The sequence below is a fragment of the Ovis aries genome, chromosome 15, assembly GCF_016772045.2.
Source record: "Ovis aries strain OAR_USU_Benz2616 breed Rambouillet chromosome 15, ARS-UI_Ramb_v3.0, whole genome shotgun sequence".
In the NCBI taxonomy this organism is placed as follows: Eukaryota; Metazoa; Chordata; class Mammalia; order Artiodactyla; family Bovidae; genus Ovis; species Ovis aries.
This window is the reverse complement of record NC_056068.1, coordinates 69868791-69888840: the sequence shown is the minus strand read 5'-3', so window position 1 is coordinate 69888840 and position 20050 is coordinate 69868791. Positions and strand designations below refer to the sequence as shown.

The 20050-nt window shown below is 38.3% G+C and overlaps 1 protein-coding gene across 4 annotated transcripts in view; it reads left to right on the top strand.

The window, feature by feature from the left end:
• The window catches only part of LRRC4C (leucine rich repeat containing 4C), a 1433039-nt gene that overhangs the window by 873655 nt on the left and 539334 nt on the right, over nucleotides 1-20050 (top strand). The window lies entirely within an intron of this gene.

Genomic DNA, 20050 nt, shown 5'->3' with positions numbered 1-20050 from the left:
ACAATCCGTGGGGTCACAAAGAGTCAGACACGACTTACTGACACCACAACAACAATAACAACAGAATGCATGAAGCAATGGGGCATAAATCTCCTCCTCAACTATGTATCCTCTGAAAGATAGTTGCAAATTGAGGATAAATAGTGTTACGTATTTCATTCCACATTTTATAATGCAAAGTCTCAAATATTTTTATACTTTCCCTACCAATGAAAACACAAAGTTAGGCAGTGTTAGGATATTTATATGAAAACTTTAGTGACTGCAAAGATGTTTCTTAATGATCAAGGTGTAATAGAGGACAATATCATTGTATTAAATGCACCTTAACTGAATATATAATTAGTAGCATTTTGAGTGAGTCTGCTTTTAGTCTGAATTCCTTTTAGTCCAGTGAAAAATGATGAAGTCTCATTCCTACTTCCTTTTCTTTGTATTTGTAGTCCTAACATCATTTCATGTTCTATAATGGAGGTGAGTTTTGAATGGAAGGTTTATTTTTATTGGATCCAGTCCCTCCGTGAGCCCAATACAACACCAATTAAATCAAAGAAATGCAGAAGGCTGTAAAGGTTACAGTGCTTTCTAGTTTACCTTCTTCTTGTCAAAGAGGAACAGCTTTATGACTCAGAGAAGTTTAGTGATTGGCTTGAGATTATTAAGCAAGAGAAAAACAGAGACTCATTGAGCTGTAGATTTTTTTTTTTTTGTCCACTTCACCAAGTCTTCATCCTTTATTATTGTAGTCTCTTATAGTTAGGCCTTCCCCAATGGCTCAGAGGTAAAGAATCCACCTGCAGTGCAGGCGATGTAGGAAACATGGGTTAGAACCCTGGGTCTGGAAGACCCCCTGGAGGAGAGAACAGCAACCCATACCAGTATTCTTGCTGGGAAAGTCCCATGGACAGAGGAGCCTGGTGAGTTACAGTCTATCAGGTGGCAAAGAGTCAGACACAACTGAAGCAACTGAACACACACATAGTTAATTTCTGATATTTGTGTTAGCACGTAAAATGGAATGGAATGCATAGAAGAGGTCACACCAGGAAATTCCTTTCATTCTGAATGCAAAAGCAGATTGCAAAAGCTAACAGAAAACATATTAACACAGAGTCAGTTCATCTCTCAGTTCAACTCTTTCTTTTCCTTTCATAAAGGTTTCCTTTAAACTTCAATTGTTCACATCAGAAGATCCTATACATGTAGCAGACATTTTCATATCTTGGCTGATGCACACATAACAGCCTATTTTTGCATAGAATGTAACCCACCTGCAAAGAATAATAAATACCACCATTATGCATGGTTTGAAGAATTCAATAAGCAGGCCTTGACATTTCTCTGCATTCGATATTACTTCACCCCACAGCAAGCCAGGTTAAGTTAAGACTTACTGATATAATACTAAATATTGAAAGTTTTCATCCTGATAATTGCAGGTCAATTTGGAAGCAAAAGTAAATACTGAGAAGGATGAGGTTGTAGACCAGGTCATCAAGACTAAAGAAGAAGCAGTAGAAGAAGGCAAGAATAAAGCCGTGAGGTTCAGGGAAGGAAGACCACCAACACAATAGACAGAATGAAACTAGTCAGAAATTGAATGATAAATTACTGGTGATGGGCATCCATACTTTTCATAGACTTCCGGGGTTAAAAAGCTACTGGGCTAATTTCTCATGCTACTCCATTGAGACAGAGAAGTCGATGGCACCCCACTCCAGTACTCTTGCCTGGAAAATCCCATGGATGGAGGAGCCTTGTAGGCTGCAGTCCATGGGGTCTCGAAGAGTCGGACACGACTGAGCAACTTCACTTTCACTTTTCACTTTGATGCATTGGAGAAGGAAATGGCAACCCACTCCAGTGTTCTTGCCTGGAGAATCCCAGGGATGGGGGAGCCTGCTGGGCTGCCGTCTGTTGGGTTGCACAGAGTCGGACATGACTGAAGTGAGTTAGCAGCAACTCTGTTGAGAAGGAAAATGAAACTCCATCCTATGCTTAGCTAGAAAGATTTCACAAAGCTATCTGTCATGAACCTCAGAATGGAAACTTATAACCCTTAGTTCTCATATTTGGCAACTGTAATTATTGTTCAAACTACCCATTTGTAGATGAAAAAAAGAGAAATGCTATCTGCCTTCCTAAAATCGAAGTACTGTAATTCTCCTATATATGAACCTTCAAGTTGCGAACTCCCAAAGATGCGAATGTGCATTCGCATGTCCAAACATGAAATTTAGATCACATATCTGGAGTACTTTATCATGTGCATGCATGCTCCACAAGTGGTTGTACTTTTATGCATTTTACTGTCCAGTACTGTATAGAGGACAGTAGTAGAGTATCTTTATTCCAAGCCGGGTATGTCCAGAAGCAAGTATAAAAGCAGTGATGATGCACAGTACTATACTTTGCAAGATATTCTGTTCAGCTCAGTTGCTCAGTAGGGTCTGACTCTTTGCGACTCCATGGACTGCAGCATGCCAGGCCTCCCTGTATATCACCAACTCCCGAAGTTCGCTCAAATTCATGTCCACTGAGTCAGTGATGCCATCCAACAATCTCATCCTCTGTCATCCCCTTCTCCTCCTGCCTTCAATCGTTCCTAGCATCAGGGTCTTTTTAAATGAGTTCATTCTTCACATCAGGTGGCCAAAGTATTGGAGATTCAGCTTCAGCATCAGTCTTTCCAATGAAGATTCAGGACTGATTTCCTTTAGGATGGACTGGTTTGATCTCCTTGCTATCCAAGGGACTCTCAAGAGTCTTCTCCAACACCACAGTTCTAAAGCATCAGTTCTTCAGCGCTCAGCTTTCATTATAGTCCAGCTCTCACATCCATACATGACTACTGGAAAAATCATAGCCTTGAATGAACTTTGTTGGCAAAGTAATGTCTCTGCTTTTGAATATGCTATCTAGGTTGGTCATAACTTTTCTTTCAAGGTGTAAGTGTCTTTTAATTTCATGGCTGCAGTCACTGTCTGCAGTGATTGTGGAGCCCAAATATAAAAGGTCTGTCACTGTTTCCACTGTTTCCCCATCTATTTCCCATGAAGTGATGGGGCCAGATGCTGTGATCTTAGTTTTCTGAATGTTGAGTTTTAAGCCAACTTTTTCACTCTCCTCTTTCACTTTCATCAAGAGGCTCTATAGTTCTTCTTCACTTTCTGCCATAAGTGTGGTATCATCTGCATATCTGAGGTTATTTATGTTTCTCCCAGCAATCTTGATTCCAGCTTGTGTTTCATTCAGCCCAGTATTTCTCATGCTGTACTCTGCATATAAGTTAAATAAGCAGGGTGACAGTATACAGCCTTGACATACTCCTTTCCCTCTTTGGAACCAGTCTGTTGTTGCATGTCCAGTTCTAACTGTTGGTTCTTGTCCTGCACACAGATTTATCAGGAAGCAGGTCTGGTATTCCCATCTCTTTAAGCATTCTCCACTGTTTGTGGTGATCCACACAGTCAAAGGCTTTGATATAGTCAATAAAGCAGAAGTAGATGTTTTTCTGGAACTCTCTTGCTTTTTTAATAATCCAGTGGATGTTGGAAATTTGATCTCTGGTTCCTCTGTCTTTTCTAAAACCAGCTTGGACATCTGGAATTTTGTAGTTCACATACTCTTGAAGCCTGTCTTGGAGAATTTTGAGCATTACTTTACTAGTGTGTGAGATGAGTGCAATTGTGGCATAGTTTGAGCATTCTTTGGCATTGTTTTTCTTTGGGATTGGAATGAAAACTCACTTGTTCCAGCCCTGTGGCCACTATTGAGTTTTCCAAATTTGCTGGCATATTGAGTGCAGCACTTTGACAGCATCATCTTTTAGTATTTGAAATAGCTCAACTGGAATCCATCACCTCCATTAACTTTGTTCCTAGTGATGCTTTCTAAGGCCAACTTGACTTCACATTCCAGGATGTCTGGCTCTATGTGAGTGATCACACCATTGTGATTATCTGGGTTGTGAAGATCTTTTTTGCATAGGTCTTCTGTGTATTCTTGCCGCCTCTTCTTAATATCTTCTGCTTCTCTTAGGTCTATACCATTTCTGACCTTTATTGAGCCCATCTTTGCATAAAATGTTCCCTTGGTATCTCTAATTTATCTTGAGGAGATCTCTACTCTTTCCCATTCTATTGTTTTCCTCTATTTCTTTGCACTGATCACTGGGGAAGGCTTTCTTATCTCTCCTTGCTATTCTTTGGAACTCTGCATTCATGTGGGTATATCTTTCCTTTTCTCCTTTGCTTTTCACTTCTCTTCTTTTCTCAGCTATTTGTAAGGCCTCCTCAGACAGCCATTTTCCTTTTCTGCATTTCTTTTTCTTGGGGATGGTTACAAGATATTTTATTTATTTATTTATTTATTTAAGATATTTTAAAATTAAAACTATTTTCTCTAATTTTTGAGTTTGTTTTTATGCATTATTAGTGTGAATATTATTATAAACCTATTACAGTACAGTACTATATAGCCAATTGTGTTAGTTGGGTACCTAGGCTAAGTTTGTTGGACTTAAGAACAATTGGGCTTAATGGATTTGTACTCAGAATGGAACTTGATAATATGCAGGGGACTTATCTTAGTCATTCAGTGTCAGAACTTGACTTAGAAGACAGGTTACGTAGCGTCGAAGAATTGGTGCTTTTAAACTGTGATACTGGAGAATATTCTGGAGAGTCCCTTGAACCACAAGGAGATCAAATCAGTCAGTCCTAACAGAAATCAGCCCTGAATATTCATTGGCAAGACTGACGCTAAAGCTCGAATACTTTGGCCATCTGATGCACAGCGCCGACTCATCAGAAAAGACTCTGATGCTGGGAAAGCTTGAAGGTGGTGTGGGGGAGTGTACAGAGGATGAGATGGTTACATAGCATTATCAACACAATGGACATGAACTCTGAACAAATTCCCGGAGATAGTGAAGGACAGAGAGGCCTGGTGTGTTGCAATCCATGTGAAAACAAAGAGTCAGATATGACTTAGCGACTCAACAACAGCAATGTAGTCATTGGGGTGGAAGTGGGATAAACTTCCACCAAAGTGTGGTTCATGTATTGAGGGTGATAGTGCCATACATCATTCTACCAAGAGGGTATGAAGAGATTTACCAACTTCATCATGTAATGAGGCTTTCTGGGGCTAGCAGAGCAGGCTCCCAAGCAAATCCAAAAACAACTTGAAAGAAAATGGAAGACTCTGGTTTGGATTTCTTGTGCTTAGATGATGTGTCCAGGGTAAGCTTTCTTATGCAAGGGCCAGGGAATGCATGGTATCTCAGTCCCTTATCGTTGTAACAAATTGTCAGAAACCAGGTGGCTTAAACACCAGAAACTTTTTCTCTAACATTTAAGGAGGCTAGAAATTTAAAATCTCTTCTGTGATGTCAGTGACAGCACAGTTAGTTCATTGTGGGGAATCAGAGAAAATCTGTTCCATGCCTCTCTCCCAGTCTCTGGTGATTGCTAGAAAATCTTGGCATTTTAGGCTAGTAACTGCCGCACTCCAGTCTATGTCTCCATCATCATATGGCCTTCCTTCTCCTTTTCTTATTAGCCTTACTGCATTAAGGGCCCACCCTAATCCAGTATGAACTCATTTCAACTTAGTCAATTACATCTGCAAAGACCCCATTTCAGAAAAGAGTCACATCCTGAGGTTCCTGATGGACACGAATTCAGCCCAGTACATGTGCTAAGAACTTCTTGCCTGTGCCAAACAAGAAAGTGCATGAATTTTCTTATTGACTTGTTCAGTTGGGGCAAGTGGGAAAGATGGTGGTATGGGATTTCACATTTTATCAGTAATTAAACATTGAAAATAGAGTTTAACTCTTTATTGCAAAAGAGCTCTTGAGTCCTCAGTAAGTTATATTCTTTACTTGTTTGTCAGTAAGAAGGATGACACTAATATTTACCTTTCAAATCCATACCCTTATGGCTGTGAGGAAAAGATGCTAAAATATTACAGGAATTGTATTATTTATAAAAGTTGTACACTAATCTGTCCTGGGCAAGTATGATCATATGCTCCATCTATCTCATAATGAAGAATCCAGAATTAAGAAATATTTTAAGATAATTTGCAAACAAGTAGATCACATAAGGCCAGGAAAGATGTTGAACTGATGATCACTTCCTTGACTAGGATGCTACAGTAATTCTTAATAGATTCCAGACCTTAGTACAGCCATAACACAATATGTAAGCCATATACTTATGGGGCCTTTGAGCCCTAATGCCCCCTTTATATAACAAGTATCAAATAAACTACTCCTTTTCCTATCTTAAAGTGAAATACTTGGTTTCTGTTATCTAACTCACACACACAATAATTAATAATAAACATAGCCATCTAACTGTAATTAGAGAAGAAATGAAGAAAATTAAGTTTTAAAAATGTGTGTTAAAGGACATCCCTGGCTGTCCAGTAGTTAAGCTTTGTGTTCTAATACAAGGGATATGGATTCAATCCCTGATCAGAGAGCTAAGGTCCCATATGCCTTGAGACCAGAAAAAACAAACCATAAAACAGAACAATATTGTAACAAATTCAATAAATACTTTAAAAATAGTCCACGCCAAAAATATTTGAACATTTAAAAAGTAAATATTATTATGTTGATGTATAAATATCTAGACTCTTCCATCCTAGAAAATACAATAGAACAATCAGATACCTCCACTTAGATATAGAGTTGCTGAAAATAAGACAACTGCAAATGCAAGTCCATGGTAGTCGTGATAGAAAAATCATGAGCAGGATTTTTGAAGTAATAGATAACTATTGGTTATCTGAACACAACAGGATACCATGTTCCTCTGAACTATATGGTGGTTTCATTCCCTTTAAAGTTAATGAATTTTTAAAGCTTGCAAGAATGTTTTAATTTATGTTTCAAATAGAATTAGACTCCAGGCTTAGATAATTATATACAGACTTTACTTTACTTATTTGAGTGGTGGGATGTTTATGTATCCAACATTTATTGTGACAGACATTTATTAATGCTCCAGCAAAGATCCAAAGAACCACAGAGATCCATTAGAATAGATTCTCTCAAATTTCTAGATTTATAGAATGTTTCTTCTAATATAGCAGGGAATTACATTAAATTTTTATGCAACTTTTGAAGACTGTCAATTAAAACCAATTTTAACAGGTTCTATCAGGCATAAAATTTAAATGCCTTCACCTTTCTAACTTAGCAGATTTATTTAATGCTATGAAAGCACTTCACTCAACTTATTATAGAGAGAAATTAGTGTCTGTTGGGGTTTGTTTATTTTAATCAAATGAAGATTAAGGTCAGCCAGCAAATACTGGTGTGAGTAAGACTGTGATGTTCCAAATAGCTTGGGATGGGTAACTAGAGACACATTTCAACCCAATATTAATGAAACTAGTGATCAAAATCAGTATATGCCAGATTTATTTTGTAAAGAGACTGGACACAGAATTCAGGTTGGTGGAATCTCATGTCCAAGAACTATACCCCAAGCTTGATATGATGACACACTAACTTGGACTGATAAAGAAGTTACAGAAATATATGCAGTTAAAATTAACAAATATAGATTGATTTACCAAGGTTTAAAACAAGCATGGTGTCTATAATAAAGTCCTCTGCATGACCAGACACTGTCAACTATTCTGCTTATTCTGAATCTTGCATTTTAGGAAAATAGATTAGAACATGTCCAAAAAATAAGCATCAATGTGATAAAAAGTGTGTGTATGTATAGGTGTGTGCATGCATGTGTGTGTATGTGTTCATTCATATGAATGTTTAATGTATGCAAGCCGTCAATCCTGAAAAATTTACTCATGTTTCATGCTCTCATATTTACATGCTTTTCTTTGACAATGTATACACTGAATTTTATTCTAAAGTGTGTTTTTCAATTAATATTCTTTTTAAAAACTTTGCTAAAATACAAATAGCATGAAATCTTAACAGATTTTTATGTGTACTGCACAGCATTTTTACTATATTTACATCATCATACAGAAGAAACCTGGAAATTTTGCATCTTGCATGACTAAAATTCTATATTGAACAACTCCCCTTTCTATCTCCCTGTGGCCCCTGGCAACTACCATTCAACTTTCTGCTTCTCTGAATTTGATTATTTCATAAAGCTCTTATAAGTGCCCTGCCTCAGGGGCATGAGCTCTGAGACCAGCAGACCTGGGTATGACATAAGCCCTCTTATGGGAGGTCACCATTAGCCCCACCACAGAGCCGCCAGAACTTACACAGGACTGGGGAAACAGACTCCTGGGGAGCACAAACAAAACCTGTGTGCAACAGGACCCAGGAGAAAGGAGCAGTGACCCCACAAGAGACTGACCCAGACTCACCCATGAGTGTCCAGGAGTCTCCAGGAGACGAATGGGTCAGCAGTGGCCTGCTACAGGATAGGAGGCACTGAGTACAGCATGGGACCTTTTGAAGAGGGTCACCATTATCTTCATTAACTCCACCACAGTTTGGTTTCAGGTCAAGTAATAGGGAGGGAACACAGCCCCACCTATCAATAGAAAATTGGATTAAAGATTTACAGAGTATGGCCCTGCCCATCAGAACAAGACCTAGTTTCCTTCTCAGTCAATCTCTCCCATCAGGAAGCTTCCAAAAGCCTCTTATCCTTCTCCATCAGAGGGCAAACAGAATGAAAACCACAATCACAGAAAACTAATAAAACTGATCACATGGACCACAGCCTTGTCTTACTCAATCAAACTATGAGCCATGCCCTGTAGGGCCACCCAAGACGGATGGGTCATGGTGTAGAATTCTGACAAAACATGATCTACTGGAGAAGGGAATGGCAAGCCACTTCAGTATTCTTGCCTTGAGAACCCCATAAACAGTATGAAAGGGCAAAAAATTAGGACACTGAAAGATTAACTCCCCAGGTTAGTAGGTGCCCAATATGCTGCTGGAGATCAGTGGAGAAATAACTCCAGAAAGAATGAAGAGATGGAACAAAAGCAAAATCAACACTCAGTTGTGGATGTGACTGGTGACTGAAGTAAAGTCCGATGCTATAAAGAACAATATTGCATAGAAACCTGGAATGTTAGGTCCATGAATCAAGGTAAGTTGGAAGTGGTCAAACAGGACATGGCAGGAGTGAACATCGAAATTTAGGAATCAGTGAACTAAAATGGACTGGAACGGGTGAATTTAACTCAGATGACCACTATATCGACTACTGTGGGCAAGAATCCCTTAGAAGAAATGAGGTAGCCATCATAGTCAACAAAACAGTCCAGAATGCAGTACTTGGATGCAGTCACAAAAATGACAGAATGATTTCTGCTCATTTCCAGCAAACCATATAATATCACAATAATCCAAGTCTATGCCCCAAGCAATAACACTGAAGAAGCTGAAGTTGAACAGTTCTGTGAAGCCTTAGAAGACCATCTAGAACTAACAAACCAAAAAAGATGTCCTATTCATTATAGGGGACTGGAATGCAAAAGTAGGAAGTCAAGAAATACCTGGAGTAACAGGCAAATTTGACCTTGAAGTACAAAATGAAGCAGGGCAAAGGCTAACAGAGTTTTACAAAGAGAACACAAACACCCTCCTCCAACAACACAAGAGAAGACTCTACACATGGACATCACCAGATGGTCAATACTGAAATCAGATTGATTATATTCTTTGCAGCCAATGATGGAGAAGCTCTATACAGTCAGAAAAAACAAGACCAGGAGCTGACTGTGGCTCAGATCATGAACTCCTTATTGCCAAATTCAGACTTAAATTGAAGAAAGTAGGGAAAACCACTAGACCATTCAGGTATGACCTAAATCAAATCCCTTATGATTGCACAGTTGAAGTTGATTAACAGATTCAAAGGGTCAGATCTGATAAACAGAGTGCCTGATGAACTATGGGCAGAGGTTCATGACATTGTACAGGGGACAGGGATCAAGACCATCCCCAAGAAAATGAAATGCAAAAAGGCAAAATGGTGTCCAAGGAGGCCTTACAAATAGCTGACAGAAGAAGAGAAGTGAAAGGCCAAGGAGAAAAGGAAAGATATTCTCACTTGAGTGCAGAGTTCCAAAGAATAGCAAGGAGAGATAAGAAAGCCTTCTTCAGTTATTAATGCAAAGAAATAGCAGAAAACAATAGAATGGAAAAGACTAGAGATCTCTTCAAGAAAATCAGAGATACCAAGGTAATTTTTCATGTAAAGATGGGCACAATAAAGGACAGAAATTGTATGCACCTAACATAAGCAGAAGATATTAATAAGAGGTGGCAAGAATCACAGAAAAACTATACAAAAAAGATATTCATGACCCATATAACCATGATGGTGTGATCGCTCACCTAGAGCCAGACAACCTGGAATGTGAAGTCAAGTGGGCCTTAGGAAGCATCACTACAAACAAAGCTAGTGGAGGTGATGGAATTCTATTTGAGCTATTTCAAATCCTGAAAGATGATGCTGTGAAAGTGCCAGCAAAATGCCAACAAATTTGGAAAACTCAGCAGTGGCCACAGGACTGGAAAAGGTCAGTTTTCATTCCAATCCCAAAGAAAAGCAATAACAGAGAATGTTCAAACTACAACACAGTTGCACTCATCTCACACACTAGCAAATTAATGCTCAAAATTCTCCAAGCCAGGCTCCAAAAGTACATTCGCCATGAACTTCCAGACGTTCAAGCTATATTTAGAAAAGGCAGAGAGAGGAACCAGAGATCAAATTCCCAACATACACTGGATCATTGAAAAAGCACAAGAGTTCCAGAAAAACATCTACTTCTGCTTTATTGACTACACCAAAGCCTTTGTGTGTATCACAACAAATTGTTGAAAATTCTTAAAGAGATGGGAATACCAGACTACCTTACCTGCCTCCTGAGAAATCTGTATGCAGGACAAGAAGCAACAGTTAAAGAAGTCTATGTCTGACGCAGGATGCAGCATGCTTGGGGCTGGTGCATGGGGATGACCCAGAAAGATGTTATGGGGAGGGAGGTGGGAGGGGGTTCATGTTTGGGAATGCATGTAAGAATTAAAGATTTTAAAATTTAAAAAATTAAAAAAATAAAAAATAAAAAAAAAATAATTAAAAAAAAAAAAAAGAAGCAACAGTTAGAACTGGGCATGGAACAACAGATTGGTTCCAAATTGGGAAAGGAGTATGTCAAGGCTGTATATTATCACCCTGCTTGTTTAACCTATATGAAGAGTACATCATGAGAAATGCTTGACTGGATGAAGCAGAACTTGGAATAAAGATTGCCAAGAGAAATATCAATAACCTCAGATATGCAGATTACAATAGCCTTATGGCAGAAAGCGAAGTACAATTGAAGAACCTCTTGATGAACGTGAAAGAGAGTGAAAAAGTTGGCGTAAAGCTCAACATTTAGAAAACTAAGATCATGGCATCTGGTCCCATCACTTCATGGCAAATAAATAGAGAAGCAATGGAAACAGTGGCAGACTTTATTTTCTTGGGCTCCAAAATCACTGCAGATGGTGACTGCAGCCATGAAATTAAAAGACACTTGCTCTTTGGAAGAAAAGCTATGACAAACTTAGACAGCATATTAAAAAACAGAGACATTACTTTGCTAACTAGTAAGTGTCCGTCTAGTCAAAGTTATGGTTTTTCCAATAGTTATGTATGGATGTGAGAGCTGGACCATACAGAAAGCTGAGTGCTGAAGAACTGATTCTTTTGAACTCTGGTGTTGCAGAAGACTCTTGAGAGTCCCTTGGCCTGAAAGGAGATTAAATCAGTCCATCCTAAAGGAAACCCGTCCTGAATATTCATTGGAAGGACTGATGCTGAAGCTGAAACTCCAGTCCTTTGGCTACCTGATATGAAGAATTGACTCATTGGAAAAGACTTGATACTGGGAAAGATTGAAAGTGGGAGGAGAAGGGAAGACAGGATGAGATGATTGGATGGCATCATCGACTCGATGGACCTGAGTTTGAATAGGTTCTGGGAGTTGGTGATGGACAGGGAGGCCTGGCGTGCTGCAGTCCATGTGGCCTCAAAGAGTGGGACACAACTGAGTGGCTGAACTGACTTATAAGTGACATCATGCAGTTTTTCTTTCTGTCATTATCTTCACTTAGCATAATGTTCTCAGGATTCATTTGTTATAGTACGTGACAGAATTTCCTTTTTAAACGTTAGATAGTATTCCATAGCATGCACGAACCACCTTCTGCTTATCCATTCCTCTCCTGATGGACATTCAGGCCGTTTCTACCTTTTGGCTGTTTTGAACTATGCTGCAGTGAACATAGGAGTGCAATGATCTGTTTGAGATTCTGATTCTTCTGGATAAATACCGGGAAGAAACAGGATTTCTGGGCCGTGTTACGGTTCTAGTTTCAGTTTTCTGAGAAATCTGTACATTGCTTCCACAGCAGCTGCATGATTTTGCATTCACCGCGATTGCACAAGGGTACCAAATTTTCCACATCCTCACCACATCGGTTGTTTTCTGTTGCACACACATATATGCCATCCTTTTCTACATAGACACATATGATTTTGTATCTTATTGTGGTTTTGATTTGCATTTCCCTGATGATTAGTAATGTTGAGCATCTTTCCCTATACCTGTTGGTCATTTGTATGTTTCCTTTTCAGAAATGTCTATTCATGTATTGTGCACTAATCGGGTTATTATTTGTTGTTGTTGTCGAGTTGTTGGATTTACCTATATATTTTGAATTTCAACCTTTTATCATATATATGGCTTTCAAGTATGTTCTCCCATTATGCAGATTGCCTTTTCAAGCTGTTGACTGTTTCATACACTCTGCAGAAGCTTTTGAGTTTGAGGTAGTCTCATTTGTTCATTATTGTTTGTGTTGTAGTCGCTTTTGGTGCATTAGCCAAGAAATCGTTGCCAAAACCAATCTCATGCAGTTTCCCCTATGTTTTCTTCTAGGAGTTTTGTAATTTAAGATCTTACACTTAAGTCTTTCATCCATTTGGAGGTGATTGTTGTGAATGTTACAAAATAAAGTTCACTTTCTTTCTTTTGCATGTAGAAGTCCAGGTTTTTTCAACATCATTTGAAGAAAGGGTCTGTTCCTCACTGTGGGGCCTCATCGCCTTTGTGAAGGGTCATTGACTGTATATGCTTGGGTTTGTTTCTGAATCCTATGTTCTGTATGCTTGTGCGCTTAGTCACTTCAGTTGTGTCTGACAGTCTGCGACCCCATGGACCATGGCCTGCCAGGCTCCTCTGTCCACAGAACATGATTTTGACTGTATAAAAATACAATCAAAATATGTTCTGTATGATTTTTTCATGCCAGTACCATACCATTTTGATTACTGTAGCTTTTAATGTGTTTTGCAATTCTGAGGTCTGAATTTTTGTTTTCTTTCTCAAGTTTGTCTTGGTTATTTAGGTTATGAATTTTAGGATTTTTTTTCTCTTTCTGCAAAAAAAAGGAAAAGTTCCACTGAGATCTTGATATGGATTGCATTGAATCTGTAGATTACAATGAGTTGTTGGAACATTTCGACAATACTGGATTTCCAAATCATGGACATGGAATGTATCTTCATTTATTTGTGTCATCTTTAATTTATTCAGCTAAGATTTGTGTTTTTCAGTGTATAAATATTTTGCTTCTTTACTTAAAGGAAAATATCTATCAGTTCCTTAAAGGAGAAGATAACAAGGAAAAATGATGACACATTTTTTTTGGAAATTTATCAAATTGAAAACTTCCATAGATAACAAAGTTTTAGACAATTTTATCTTTTCAAACATAATTTGTATTAAATATTTTGGTGATTTCTTTAATATTTAAATTTCAGGTGGAGTCTGAATGCTTGGATAGATATGTTTCCCTCTCATTTTCTATCTGCATGTGCTTGTATTTTAGCTGTGTTTGTAATGGAGCTGTAATACACAGGCAAGCATAAATAGATTGCACTTTCTGATGACCCAAGGTCAATAGCTGATAATTCAAAGAACTTTGAGTCAAAAGTTCTGTATAACTTCTAGCAACTGCAGTAAATAAACCCAGACTTCTTACATTTTGAATTATTTTGACAGACTTTTGGAGTGCTTCTGTGATTTAATTATTTTCTGTAACTTTTGTGTTTTCTTATAGCAGCCTTTCTCCACCTCAACTTCTAGTTTACTCTGAGCCGCTTTAGCTTGGGAATCTGATAATAGCTTAACTGAAATGTGTAACTAAATTACAAATAAATTGGCCCTTACTGACAGCTTGAGGGCCTCCTCTGTGTTACAAAGCAAATAAACTCAGTGAAGTGTCTTTGTGAGATCCAAAAGTTGTTCCTAACGTTTTTTGTCCTATGCTGGAGAACTGGGGTTACCCTGAATCTCTGCACACAATCCATATATACCCACAAGTCTGCACTGACATTTAGCCACCTTCTGCTCTGTACATGAGTTTTGCTTTTTCCATAAACTCTGTTAAGATCTGTATTGGATTTTCTATGTTAGCATTCCAAGTTTGTGTCTGCACACCTTACATGTAGTGTTGCTGGGAATTAAACTCACTTGAATATTAGGACAGGAGCCAAAAGAGTTATAAAATATGACTGAAGCACAGGAAGCAAGTCTTGGCAGTAAGTGGTTCTTTTCTTGCCTGCTTTGGCAGGTGCTTATAAGCCTGCTTCAATTCACACATCAATCTTGAAATGATAATTCCTTTGGTAATTATCAAAAGTCATTGCTGGTATACTTTTTAGAGGGAAAATTATGTCTAAGTGTCATGATGTTACTATAATGACACATTTGGTGTTCAGATGACTGTATCTGCATGGCTGGCAATTGTCCTTGGACTCAGCCCCTCTTCATTCTGTTTTCCTGCCTGTGACCATTCCTTTTAGTCAGAGTGGCTTTGTTGCCTCGGTTGCAAAATCTCCCCCTAATAGAGAGCTATACTTATTGCCATTTGTTGCTCCTCTTTTAAGATTCTTCCTTATGTTTGTTCTCTTTATGAATATCACTTCTTAAGAAGTCAGTGTCAAGTGACTCAACAAAGACAGAATCAAGAATTTCTAGGGCCCATGTCCCTAATAACATCAAGAGTCATGATCAGAAGCAGATACATGGTGATGCTAATAAAACTGAATTTTGAGCTCCTTACTTACATGGTGCCCTCCAATTGTCAATACTGTAACCATTATTTTGCATTATTTTACTTGAAGACACTTGAGTTGGAATAAACTATAAAACTGAGTATTCCCCATATGGATGTATTCTTGCCTGGAGAATCCCAGGGACAGAGGAGCCTAATGGGCTGTCAGACAGAGTCGGACATGACTGAAGCGACTTAGCAGCAGCAGCATGTGGATGTATACAGCCCATGAAGACCCTTAATGATAACTTTCACTTTCCCTTTTATCCTTCCTTTTAAATTACCTTTACCTTAATATTTCTTCTGTTTTCTCCTTGTCTTCTCATCTTCTCTTTCTTTTTTTCTCTCACCACTTTCTCTTTTTTCCCCCTCACCTCTTTCTCATCTTTTTTTCCCCTCATCTTATGATAGTTCAAAACATTTTTCTTCTTCTTTCTTACTCTAATGAATACCATCTCTTTTTTTCATCATTTGACTAAAAACATACAACCTTTTGAAGACTAACACTCATTTTCACTTTGGTTCTTTTCTCATGAACACAATTTGCACACGTGGATTTTCACCTATATCAAAGCTGTACAGAATACACATCTCCAACTGAGATTTCAAATGAGTTTATCAAGAAGGAGCCCACATCTTTGTACCTGTGAAAATATTTTGTGAGACCAGCAGGATACAAGAATAAAGCTCTGTTAAAAGTTCCTAAAAGTTTTCACTTAATAGATATTCTTGCCTTTCTTGTAGTAAAGGAAAGGCATGTTAGCTAAACAATTTCATATTCCAATCTGAAAATCTCCACGGTATAAGCAAATGGAATTTTTGTTTATTGTTAGAATAAGACATATTTTCATATGTGCATTCTTTGAGTACAAGAAAAAAGTCAAAATAATTATCAAATAGATTATTACTAAGTCACAACATATCCATCATTTAAATCAGAAAAGATTTAAATGCCTTCTATAAATTTTACCTTGATGGATGAGACATATCCACCCATCGAGGATATTTTTGTGATACATGAAATGACAAAATGATGATGATGATAATGATGGTAAAATGAAAATGAAGCCATTAAAGCAAAATAATTAAATGTTCCAGTGGAGTGATTTCTGAACCTAGCTGATCATCAGAAGTCATCTGATTTTATATACATATTTTTTTTCTATTAGTAAAAATTCATAGCGCTTACTCCAGATATATTGAATTGGAACCTCTTGAGTTGGAGACATATAATTACACTTTCAAAAATATCCACAGGTAATTCTGATGACCAGCCAGGCTGGGAAATTATTGATGGGGAAAATAAGCTCAATGTCTTTTGTGAAGAGAAATGACTTTAGGTTCACATGACAATGAATGAGGAAATATTTGCCCAATAAAAGATTGATAGAACTTAATAAAGAAGGGAATTCTCAGTAGGAAAAAATCAAAAGAGTATATATCTGAAGGTGAAAAGTAACAGGCATCAGGGAATACTTAAAAGGACTAAAATGACGGATATTTATGACACTTGATGAGAAACTGAAGATAAAACTAGAACATTAAAGTCTCGATTGTGATGGAACTTGAAGCCAGGGAGGGGAAAGCATGAAAGGTTTAATTAGTGGGAAACCATTGCATGGTTTAGACTAGGGTAATACTCTGGAGAAGGGAATGGCTACCCACTCCAGTATTCTTTTTTTTTTTTTCCATTCCAGTATTCGTGCCTGGAGAATCCCACGGACAGAAGAGTCTTACTGGCTACAGACCATGGGGTCAAAAAGAGTCAGACACAACTGAGCAACTAACTCTTTCACTTTTTTCACTTTCTATACTATCCTGAAAGTAACATTTTAGAGTGATTCATCTGTAGGAATGCAGAGGCTGAGTTGGAGGGAACAAATATTGGTATAGGAGTCCAATGAATTATAGTAAAAAACTTAGGCATAAGAGTGAAAATTTAAGGAATATTTTTATGTGAGATAATCACTAATTTTAATCTTAGTTCCCCAACCAGGGATCAAACCTGCACCCTTGGCACTGGAAGGCAAAATCTTAACCACTGGACCTCCATGAAAGTCCCATACCTGCTGGTTTTCATCTGATAGTCAATCCCTCCCAGCATCCCAACCCCACAGCCTGGAGTAGAGTGGATGTAGGGGAATGATTCTGTGGCCATTTCATTGTACTCATCTTTCCTCCATGCCAGAACCATCAGTTTAGTAACTTCCTCTGGACAAAGCCAAATTACAGTTACAACAGAAGATGTGCAACTGATAGAAATAAGAATTACATATGGATACAATTAAAAATCATTAACTCCAATGTCTAGTGTATAATAAAGAAGAGAGTGCATCAATACATAATAAAAGTCTAGAAAATATGGATCTTATAGTGTGGAAATACTCAGGGTAAGCTTCATATGTATTGAAAGAGATGGAGGATTTGGACTCACTCTGTAGATAGCATGGAACATTCCAGATTGGTCTTTATCACAGTTCATCTTGTTTTGACCTTTTGTTTCTCACCTGGCATTTAACAGCCAACATGTTTTGAGCGCTTACTAGGCAGCATGCTAAGTCCTTTGCCAGTGTCAGGGAAACAGACTGGTTTGTGACATGTCTACCCAAACTGGCATGATTTTTTCCAAACAGAGGTTGGTTAAATAAAAATGCCTTTCTTAAAAGTATATAACCTTTTTAGCAGGAAACACAAAATCATCTTTAAGTTCTTTCCTGATTGGTTTAAACCTTAATGTGATTGAATAGAAGAAAGCTGGATAATCAGAGATGTTTCAGAAATCTAATTCTTTCATTTCCGGCTCATAGGAAGAGAGTAAAAGCATTGCTTTTCTTAGTTTCAGCAAGAGATATCCACTCGACATCACTAAAAATAACTAGACTTTCAAATGTCTTGTGTGGCCTGTTTTCTCTAAGGAATAGTTCCTCAGCTACTTCAGAGGGAAATTTTGCAAAAGCACCTGTGAGTGACAAATGATAATGGATTGCACTCTGAACTATGCATCCAAGCAAATAAAGAAGGCTTTCAAACTCTAATTGATCAAACCTCACAGCAGTCTCCTGGACTTCATGCTTGCTATAGGCTTGATGGTAATAAAGCCCTTTCAGGAACAAAAATATTGTGCAAACTGTTGGACAATTTTATTCCTGTTACTGGGCCCTCATTGACTGCAATTCCTGTTCATTGCTGTACGATTGTGGGACTGACTGTAAGTCAGGGTGCGTAAGGGCAGTCAGCCAGGGGAAGAGGCGGAGGGATTGCTTTCAGACCATACATTCCTGGAGCCCTATTTACTAACTTACCTTCCTCCTTCCAGGAACAGTCTTTGTTCTAGTATGTTATTATAGTAACTAAGACTTGAATGCTTGAACCTGTGGTAGTGGAAAATTTTCCTTCCTGTGGGATATTCCACAGATCACTAAATAACTGTTGTTTTTCAGTCACTGACTCTGACTCTTTTCAACACCATGGACTGCAGCACACCTGGTCCTCTGTCCTCCACTATCTCATGGAGTTTGCTCAAATTCATATCCTTTGAGTCGGTGATGTCATCCAACCATTTCATCCTCTGTTGTCCCCTTCTCTTTTCCTTCACTCTTTCCCAGCATCAGAGTCTTTTCTAATGAATCAGCTCTTCACATCAGGTAGCCAAAGCATTGGAGTTTCAGCTTAAGCATCAGTTCTTAAAATGAATGTTCAGGGTTGACTTCCTTTAGGATTGACAAGTTTGATTATGTTTAATCTCCTTGCTGTCCAAGAGACTCTCAAGAGTCTTCTCCAGCCCCTCAATTTGAAAGCATCAATTGTGCAGTGCTCACTCTTCATTATGGTCCAACTCTCACATCTGTACATGACTACTGGAAAAACCATAGCACAACTGAGTATCATTTCTGCTTTGAATTAGCTGTTTCATTCTTTCCGAAGCTATTAGTAGTTGCCCTCTGCTCTTCCTCAGTAGCATATTGGACACCTTCCAAACTGGAGGGCTCATACTCTGGTTCATATAATTTTGCCTTTGCATACTGTTTAGAGGGTTCTTATAAGAACACTGGAGTGGTTTGTCATTTCCTCTGTTTTATCAGAACTCCTCATTAAGAGCTGTCTCTTGGGTGGCCCTGCATGGCAGAGCTCATACCTTCATTGAGTTATGTAAGCCCCTTTGCAATGACTAGGCTGTGATGCATGAATGGGTTCCACTACATATGTGACTATATTTTATGCTGATTTAATATATGTAGCTTGAAAAATTCTGGGTAATATAACAGAGTGAATTGATGGCAGAACACTAGAAATTTTGGAACTGTAAAATAACTGCTCAATAAAGTCCCAGAATATGTGTCTTATGTACTTTGGAGTTGGAGTGGAAAATCAAACAAAGAGTTTAGAGTCCAGTTGGATCTGGGTGGAAACCCAAGCACGGCTGCTGAACTGTGTGATATTGGACAAGTCAATATACCTGTCTAGAGCATTATTTCCTGACTGACACAGAGCCAATAACTAAAGATATTTTAGAAGTTGACATTACATAAAGTGCCAAGGAGAAGAAAGGTCTATTCCCAAATGTTAATTCTCCTGTTAGTCTCCCAGCTCCAATATCAGAACTTCTCTACTATAGGCAGAATAGAGATGAATATGATTTCAGAGCTGATGATTTTCCTGTGAAGGTATACAGTGGATGTAGACATCTCAGTCTACAAATTCAGTAAGTGATATTACCTTGCTATTTTTTTTTTGGTCAACAATCACGTTTTTGTTTAAGAGCATGAGCTAGCAGGGACTTTCCTGGTGGTCCGGTGGTAACGATTCTGTGCTCCCAATGCAGGGGGCCCAGGCCTGATCCCTACTCATGGAACTAGATCCTACATGCCATAGCTAAAGGCCCTGCATGCCGCAGTGAAAATGGAAGAC